We start from the raw sequence: 9,354 nt of genomic DNA, 5'->3' as shown, positions 1-9,354 counted from the left end.
GACGCCAAACCCCATTAAGCAAGGAGTTACCAGACGGCAGGAACCCGACAACCCACCCGGGTTAACTGGGGACTGTAACGTTGTAGACCTTTTTATCGACAAACTGCCTGCGAAAGCCTTGCTAGACACCGGGGCTACAGTATCCAGTGTTAGCCAGGGTTTTTATGAAAAGAACCTGACACACATACCTCTGCAGCCTATTAGGGAGGGATCCTTGGACATTCAGGTAGCTGGTGGAGCCCGACTACCCTACTTAGGATATATTGAGGTTACTCTGCAGATAGACCGGGTACGCAGAGAGGATGAGTCCAGATGTCTCTTACTAGTTGTGCCTGACTATGATTTTAACCAGATGGTACCAGTTCTACTCGGAACAAATGTACTTACCCATTTTATGGAAAGATGTAGGGAATGGTATGGTGAGAGATACTTACAACATGCTCCTTTGACGACGCCATGGTACACTTCTTTCCGCTGCATTTCTCTTCGGGAAAAGAAGTTGGAGAGGAACGGATATTGCCTTGCAGTAGCACGGAGTGCAGAGTCCAGCAACATTGTTATTCCGCCTAACGGAAGGATAGACATACAGTGTAAGTTGGACAGGGAGGTTTATTACCCGGATGTCTGCGCCTTGATGCAGCCCACTTCATCTTCTGTCATCCCTGAGGATATGGATATAGCACCCACGATACTTACCTACAATCATGGTAGGAATGGACTTGTATCCGTAAATGTCTCCAACTTGACTACACGGACTGTTATTGTACCAACACGCGGGATAGTTTGTGAACTACAGCCTGTACGAGTCCAGCACCCATTACATGGAGTGATACCTGAGGATAGGAAGGAGGAGTCCCCAGACAACTACCTCGACAAGGTGACCTTTAATGTTGAGCTGGATGATGGATTACTGAGGAGAGGAAAGGAGGTGTTATCCTATTTTCCAGATGTTTTCTCTGCGGGAGACCTTGACCTTGGCCATACTATTGAATTCCCTCATCGGATTGAACTTAGCGACCCTACACCATTCAAACAGAGGCATCGGAGAATACCACCTGCCATGGTCCAGGAAGTGAGAGAACACTTACAGCAGTTGCTGGCATGCGGAGTTATCAGAAGATCATGCTCACCCTGGGCGTCCGGTGTAGTCTTAGCCAGGAAGAAGGACGGGTCTTTACGCATGTGTATCGACTATCGCCAACTTAATCAGAGGACTATTAAAGATGCCTACGCTCTCCCACGGATTGAGGAAATACTTGACTCACTTTCGGGATCATCATTCTTCTCCGTGTTGGACATGAAGAGTGGCTACCATCAAGTTGAGGTTGCGGAGCACCATAAGGAGCGGACAGCTTTTACTCTAGGCCCACTTGGGTTTTATGAGTATAACCGGATGCCGTTTGGTCTCGCTAACGCCCCGGCCACCTATCAGCGACTCATGGAGCAATGCCTCGGGGAATTACATATGGTGGACTGTTTCATCTATCTTGATGATGTCATTATCTTTTCATCAACCTTTGAGGAGCACTTGGAGAAACTTCAGCGTGTACTCCAGCGCTTGAGGGAACATGGGATAAAGCTGTCACCCAAGAAGTGCTCATTCTTCCAAAGCCGCGTCAGATATCTCGGGTTTATAGTGACAGCAGCCGGTATTGAAGCAGACCCTAGTAAAGTGGAGAAGATTATTAATTGGGAGCGGCCATCAAGCCCGGAGGATGTTCGCCGGTTTTTGGGTTTTGCCGGATATTACCGGAAGTTCATCAAGAATTTTGCAAAAGTAGCCCGGCCTTTAACAGATCTTATGCCAGCACCTAAGAAATCCGGAAAGAAGAAGGACAGCAATGGTTGTTGGAATTGGGGAGAGGAGCAGGAACTTGCGTTCATTTCATTAAAGGAAAGATTAGCCTCCCCGCCAGTTTTAGCTTATCCGGATTACACCAAAACCTTTGAGGTTCACTGTGATGCAAGTCATAAAGGTCTCGGAGCTGTGTTATACCAGGAAAAGGACAACAGGGAACATGTCATCGCTTATGCCAGCCGGGGATTGTCAAGGTCGGAGCGAAACTACCCAGCTCATAAGCTCGAGTTTCTTGCCATGAAATGGGCTATTACGGAGAAGTTTAAGGACTACCTGTATGACCATCGCTTCACTGTGGTGACGGACAACAACCCCCTCACCTACGTTCTGACGAGCGCGAAACTTGACGCCACGGGTCATCGCTGGCTAGCAGCCCTCTCCGCCTATGGCTTCAACATCCGATATCGACCAGGTAAATCACACATAGATGCCGATACGTTGTCTCGGTTGCCAACTCCAGGAACCAGTGGTCATGATACCAAGGAGGACACCATTTCCAAGGACTCTGTTGCTGCAGTGTGTCAGATGTTGTATGGTCAGCCTCACTTTGAGAGTATTTGTTTAGCGGATACTACGGTGGACGGTATGGATGCTACATGCCTGGAAGACCTTGAGTTGGAGCAACTGAGTTTCAGGGATATGAGAGCAGCACAGAGGAAGGATGAACTTTTGGGACCCTGTATTAACAACGTCCAGAGTGGTGTTAGGCCCAGGAGAGAGGAATTACCCAAGTCAGCCTGGAATCCCTCGTTATACCGGCACTTTGATTCTCTCATAGTTAAGCGAGGAGCCCTTTATCGACAAGCCTCCGTGGATGGGGAGACAAAACAGCAGTTGGTTCTTCCCTCGTCACTTATACCTGTTGTCTTGAGGAGCCTCCACAACAACATGGGACATTTAGCTGTTGCCAAAACGTTATCGCTGTGTAGAGACCGCTTCTACTGGCCTTCCATGTCTACGGATATTGAGAAGTGGATAGCGAGGTGTAACAGATGTTTGCGGAGGAAAACCCCCACCAGGGAGAGGGCACCCTTAGTCTCAATCCAGACCACGCAACCGCTGGAGCTCGTCTGTATGGACTACCTGACTCTGGAGCCTTCCAAGGGAAATTACCAGCACATCTTGGTCATAACCGACCACTTCACTCGCTACGCCGTTGCAGTTCCAACCCGTAACCAGACCAGCAAGACCACCGCCGAGGCTCTGATGAACCATTTCATTGTCCACTATGGGATGCCGAAGCGCCTGCACTCGGACCAAGGAATGACGTTCAGAAGCAAGCTTGTGACGCAGCTTTGCCGTATGACAGGTATTTCTCAGTCCCAGACTACACCATATCATCCACAGGGCAACGGACAATGCGAGCGCTTTAACCGCACATTATTGAGCATGCTCGGAACCCTTGAAGAGGAGGAGAAGAGGGACTGGAAATCCTACGTTGCACCCTTAGTGCACGCATATAACGCCACGAGGAACGAGTCTACGGGATACTCGCCCTTTTATCTCATGTACGGGAGAGAGCCACGATTACCTGTAGACCTTGCCTTCGGAATCGAGTCGGACAGTTCGAGGGAATCATTACACTCCTATGTGGAGTCGATGCGAAGACGACTTAAGGATTCCTACACTATTGCCCTCACCAGGAGTAACGCAGCTAAAGCTAGACAGAAAACCGGATACGATGTACGGATTCGTGGAGCCTTTGTCCGCGCCGGAGATCGGGTCTTGGTTAAAACAGTTGCTTTTGAGGGGAAGCATAAGCTTGCGGACAAGTGGGAGGAGGAAATATATGTTGTTCTAGACCAACCCAACCCAGATATACCTGTCTATGTTGTACAGAAGGAGGATGGCGGAGGGAGAAAGCGTACTCTACACAGAAACCTTCTCCTTCCCGTCGGTTCCCTGGCAACCGATACTGATGACAGGAATGATGATACCCTTACACCACGGAAAACCCCAACCCCAGCACCAAGATTGACACGACGGAGTGTGAAGGAACTACGGAGAGAGTCTCAGGCCAAACCTGAGGACACAATGGAAGTTTCCTCCATTGCCAACTCCGATGACAGCGATACGGAACTCTTTGTGTCAGTGCCCTCTATGCCAGCTGTTGGTGACGCCCAGGCAGGTGCCACGGATACAGCAGCTGAGCAGCCTGTAAACGACCATCAGTCGACAATGGTCCCTGCTGAAGAGGATGCAGACTCCGTTATTGATAGGACCAATAGGGAGGATGTTGATGCACTGGGAGGACAGGAAGAGGATGATACAGCCGGGGTAGAGTCTCCAACAATTCCGAGACGTTCTGGGAGAGTCCGTCGACCACCTAAGAAGTTCACCAGTGGTGATTATGTGATGACAGCAGGTACAGCCCCAGATCTGTCATGGATGCGGAAGGCGGATTATCTTCGCTCCATGGTCTCTGGCGATATTCTGGCTCCAGGAGCAGAACGGATTTTGGAGGCTGTATTGTCAGTGATACAGACATCAACTTGATTTGTTTTTAACCATGTATTATCATTTGTCTTATTTTATTCATTCTGCAACGTCATATTTCCATGTAGTTGTATAGATACTATATTATATCTTGTAATGTCTTTACATTACAGGATTCATTATACTTGTATTTGATTGTTCCTTATTATCCATTATAGGGATGGCGAGGACGCCATTCTTGCACAGGGGGGTGTATGTGGCACCCTGTTAATTTTGGTTATTTTAACTGAATCACTTTTATAACTGCTCGTTGTGTTGTATTTGTGCTGTTCGTATCCCACGTCGTGTTTGTGGCTGTTAGGTAAATGTTCTGTACTCGTCGTGTGATTGTCACGCAGTGTATATCCTATGCTGTGTTACAGGTAGCTGTCAGTTATGTGCTTTGTATGTGTGGTTCGTGAATGTCCGGAGAGTATGTTCGTGTGATGTATGTTTGTAATAAACTGGTTTGACCACTGACGGACAGGACAGGGCAGGACATGCGCAATGCGTTTCTTCTTCTTTCTTTCTATCCCTTTTTGGCGCTCTTTCCCCAGTTCCACTCTGTACATTGGTCAGAGAAGACGGTCATTCTTATGCCAACTTTTCATACATTTTGTAAATACGTCCTGGGCACCACATGCCAAGTAAGTAGTGAAATTGTTATTATTAATTATTATTATTTATTAATTCATTATCTACTGTGTTACATGTGATCGGTACTTCCACCGACGTTTATAATTCTAAATTAAGTTAACTTGTATCGAATCGTGTATCTGTCTATATTTTAAAAGCATATCCTAATAATTTTAACTCCGAATACGTTACCTGAATGTGGTCTAATCTGAGTATGTGTAATTTTAACTGTTTTCAAATTACGCGCTGTTGTTGTAAAGTTGAGCGCGTTAGTTTCGAATGTATATGTATATTGACAGAAGCTATTTGCTTGATTGCAGGGACTTTTCTGCCTGTACTTATCAATATGTGCAAGTAAACATGTGAACAGAAGCTCCTGCCGTTTATTATCTATTGCCAAGGCCCCTCCCAACTGAAAATCCGACTTTGTTATATCCGACTTCACTAGATCTCCGCATTCCATATTGTGGGGTACAAGGAGATAGTCATAGGGACCATATATCTTGGAATAAAGCAAGAGTAGACCAATTAATTGCATACCAGTTGGCTCTAACGGAAAGACTCGGTATCATTCGTAAATTTGACGCAAATACACAACTTGGAGTAGACGCGTTATATGAACAATTATCACTATGTATGCTATTGTCTTCAGGTGAAACTATTCCAAAGCGTCAATTCAAGCCACATATGAAGCCGTATTGGACGTCGGATATTGAAAATGCGCATAATACAGCTCTTTATAAAAGACGGTTGTGGATTAACGAAAATAGACCGCGAGGGATGCAATACAAAACTTGTAAAGACTACAAGGAGGCTAAAAATTCATTCCGGAGTATGCACCAAAAAGCATATAAATCATATAACATTATCTTATGGACAGTGTTAACAATGAACTTGATCAGACTGCTGATTTAGATACAAGATTGTTCTGGCTGACAATACGAAAACGAAAGAACCCAACTCCAGACACATGTACGTCATTGACTCTTGGAGGTGTTGAAAGTAGAGATCCGATGGGAATTGTAGGCATTTTTGCAGACTTTTTCGAAAACCTTTACTCAGATGACTCAAAATAGTCCGCCATACAGATACGTAGATGAATTAGACTCACCATTTACGTTTGATGAGATCAATGTGTGTATACGACAGTTGAAACTAAATAAATCCCCAGGTATTGACAATATTAATGAACATATCAGATATGGAGGGAAACTGCTGATAGATAAGATAAGAGAACTGTTTAACTGTATTCGGATTTCTGGGAAAATACCAAAAACGTGGAAAACGGGAGTTATTACTCCTATAAATAAAGGTGGACATAAAAAGAAAAATGACCCTAATAATTACCGTCCCATTTCGCTATTACCGGTCCTCTACAAATTAATGGAGAGTGTTATTCGTAATCGTATCATTCGCTGGATGGAAACAGAAAATATCCAATTCCCTAACAAACAACAACACGGATTCCAGAAAGGAAAGAGCTACACGATGGCATCGTTTAATCTTCAAGAATGTATAAACGAAAACTTGGAACAAAACAGTAATGTCTATGTTGCATTCCTAGATACATACAAAGCATTCGATACCGTGCAACATAAAGGCATATTTCAAAAGCTTTATGAACTTGGTGTAACCGGAAACTTGTTCAGAATGCTTTGTAGGTCATACCAAGGAATTGTCAGCGCTGTCGTTAATAATAATGTCCAATCACGGTGGTTCAATGTGAATAGATCCGTAAGGCAAGGTGGGGTAATATCAACTTTTGTATACCTTCTTCATATAAATGACCTTCTCAACCAATTAGAAACATCAGAAGCCGGCGCGAGAGTTCTTTCAGTTAAATGTGCTAATCCATGTCTTAGAGATGATATCGCCCTCATTTGTACAAGCCCGAGAGCTCTTCAGACTCTGCTGAACATTGCGGAAGAATATGCGAAAACGTGGAATTTTACTTTTAACTCATCGAATGGTTCTATTATCCAGTTTAAAAATTGCGTCACTAATGTCCTATGGTCATTAGACGATGACATCCTCAAAACTGTGAAATCAGAAGTCCATCTGGTAATTGACGTCTCGTCTGATCTGAAGTGCTTCAACGCGGTGGAAAAAGCATGTAGAAAAGGAAGGAATATGTTACATGCTATTACTCGTATGGGATCAGACTGTGCACACACTAAGCCATTAACTTCTGTTAACATTTATAAGAAGGTTATACTACCAGCTGTGTTATACGGGTCAGAAATGTGGAATAATATGACAGCAAAGGACAAGCAATCGCTAGACGTTTTCCAGCACTATGTGGCGAAGGTTATTCTTAATGTGAGGAAATCTTCAAGGTCAGATATGTGTGAAACGATCTTGGGCATTAACAGAATCAATAGCGAAATTGAAAAGAGGAAACTGAATTTTCTACACTGTTTGATTAGCAGTCCACCAAACAGTATAACGAAAGATATCTTCATCCGCAGACTTTTTAAATTCTTAGAACGCAATGGAACATCGAAAAGACAAGGTGGATTCGTGTCTGATATAGTCGACATTCTCCAAAAGTACGATCTAACATTATACATATCCCAGTATGCTAAAGACGGCAACTTTCCAAGACGACGTGAGTGGAAATATATCGTCAAAGCCGCGATAGATATACATGAAGACAAACAACTGGAAGAAAGAATGAACAATGACTCTGATTTTAATCGTTTTAAAAATGTACATAAGACATAGTGAACCATACAACTTGTTAAAGTTGGAAAATACGAACAAGAACGAAATATTATTCATCTGTAAAATGATAACATGCCCACCTACAGAACAAAATAGTAAAATTTGTGGGAAGTGCGGAAAACCCTTCCATGACGTCATTAGGCATTTCGTCACTGACTGTAATGTGACATTCTTTATTAGGGACACTTTCATGGACAAAGTAATAAACTACTATGGTGTCCAACCGTATCTGATACTATCGCAGATGGAAGAAGAAAATTTTGTAATTGCCCTATTTAAAGGAGAAATAGACAATTATGAATTTGATAGCAAAGCTGTATGCTGCGAATTCGCACTAGACAATGTTTATTTTCTATGGAAAGCGGCGCATCTCTATTTCAACGCTGCCGATATAACGTAGTCTATATGTCAAGGGTGAATACACCCACCAGCAAAAGGAAATGATTTGATGAACAATTGAATTTATATTAATGATATATTTGTACATCGTATGATTTTCTGATAATTTCTAACTTTCATTATTATTACTTGTAATATACACTCTCATATTTTTGAGGAATAAAGAATGATGATGATGCGGCTAATATTTGAATATTTTTCAATAATATTAAAACATTAGCCCCACTCTGAGTGAAATATATCTGACTTTACTGAAGACACTGTTAGATGCCCTCTATCTAATTAATATATTTCAGGAATTTAATGTTAATATTTTTACATGTGAATACCACATCAGCACCACCTGGATTCTACAGGTACTACACGTTAACACCTAACAATACACATACAATATAACAGGTTAACTTACAATACACACCTATTTCTGAGAAAGTTTGGTGACTAAATAAACAGGAGGCCCATGCATGGGGCCTGTATTGCTCACCTGGTTGGATTTGACCAAATGTCAAAATAATGTTCATGTTCAATTCAATTTATTTCTTAATCTCGAACAATGCTATATATGGTTATAGTGTGGAGATCCCAACTGCTTTAAAGAAATAAAGTCCATGCAGACTCTCTAAGGGTCTGAAATATCTCATGGATTGTTTTTACAACATGCATTCATAACTTTATGACTAGTAGCAATTTAAAGGAATTACCTCTATTTCTCCTATGGGGCCCCACCCATTTGGCCCCTTGGGGTCAAAGTCACCATTTATGCAAAATCTGTTTCCCTTCCCCCAGGGATGTTTCTCACAAAATTGGGTTCAAATCCATTCATAACTTTATGACTAGTAGCGATTTAAAGGAATAGCCTCAATTTCCCCTATTGGGCCCCACCCCTCCTGCCCTTTGGGGGTCAGAGTCACCATTTTCGCAAAATCTGTTTCCCTTCTGCCAAGGATGTTTCTGACCCAATTTGGTCATAATCCAATAAGAACTTTTTGGCTAGTAGCGATTTGGGGCAAATGTTGACAGACGAAGGATGGACGATGGACAGACGCTGAGCCTTGACATGGACCTTTGGTCCAGGTGAGCTAAAAACAGAATATCTATGACAAAGCCTTGGAGGATAATTACTAAACTGTATCAAAACTGACAAAAATCTCATATGGATGTGCCGTGAAGTTATTACAACGGTCAAACTATACATATAGTATATGTACATTAAAATTGAGCATGTGTAGTTTTCAATGATGATTAGTTGATAAATTTAATTC

The sequence above is a fragment of the Pecten maximus genome, chromosome 1 (assembly GCF_902652985.1).
Source record: "Pecten maximus chromosome 1, xPecMax1.1, whole genome shotgun sequence".
Taxonomy (NCBI): Eukaryota; Metazoa; Mollusca; class Bivalvia; order Pectinida; family Pectinidae; genus Pecten; species Pecten maximus.
The sequence above is the reverse complement of the archived record's forward strand: the minus strand, read 5'-3'. Positions refer to the sequence as shown.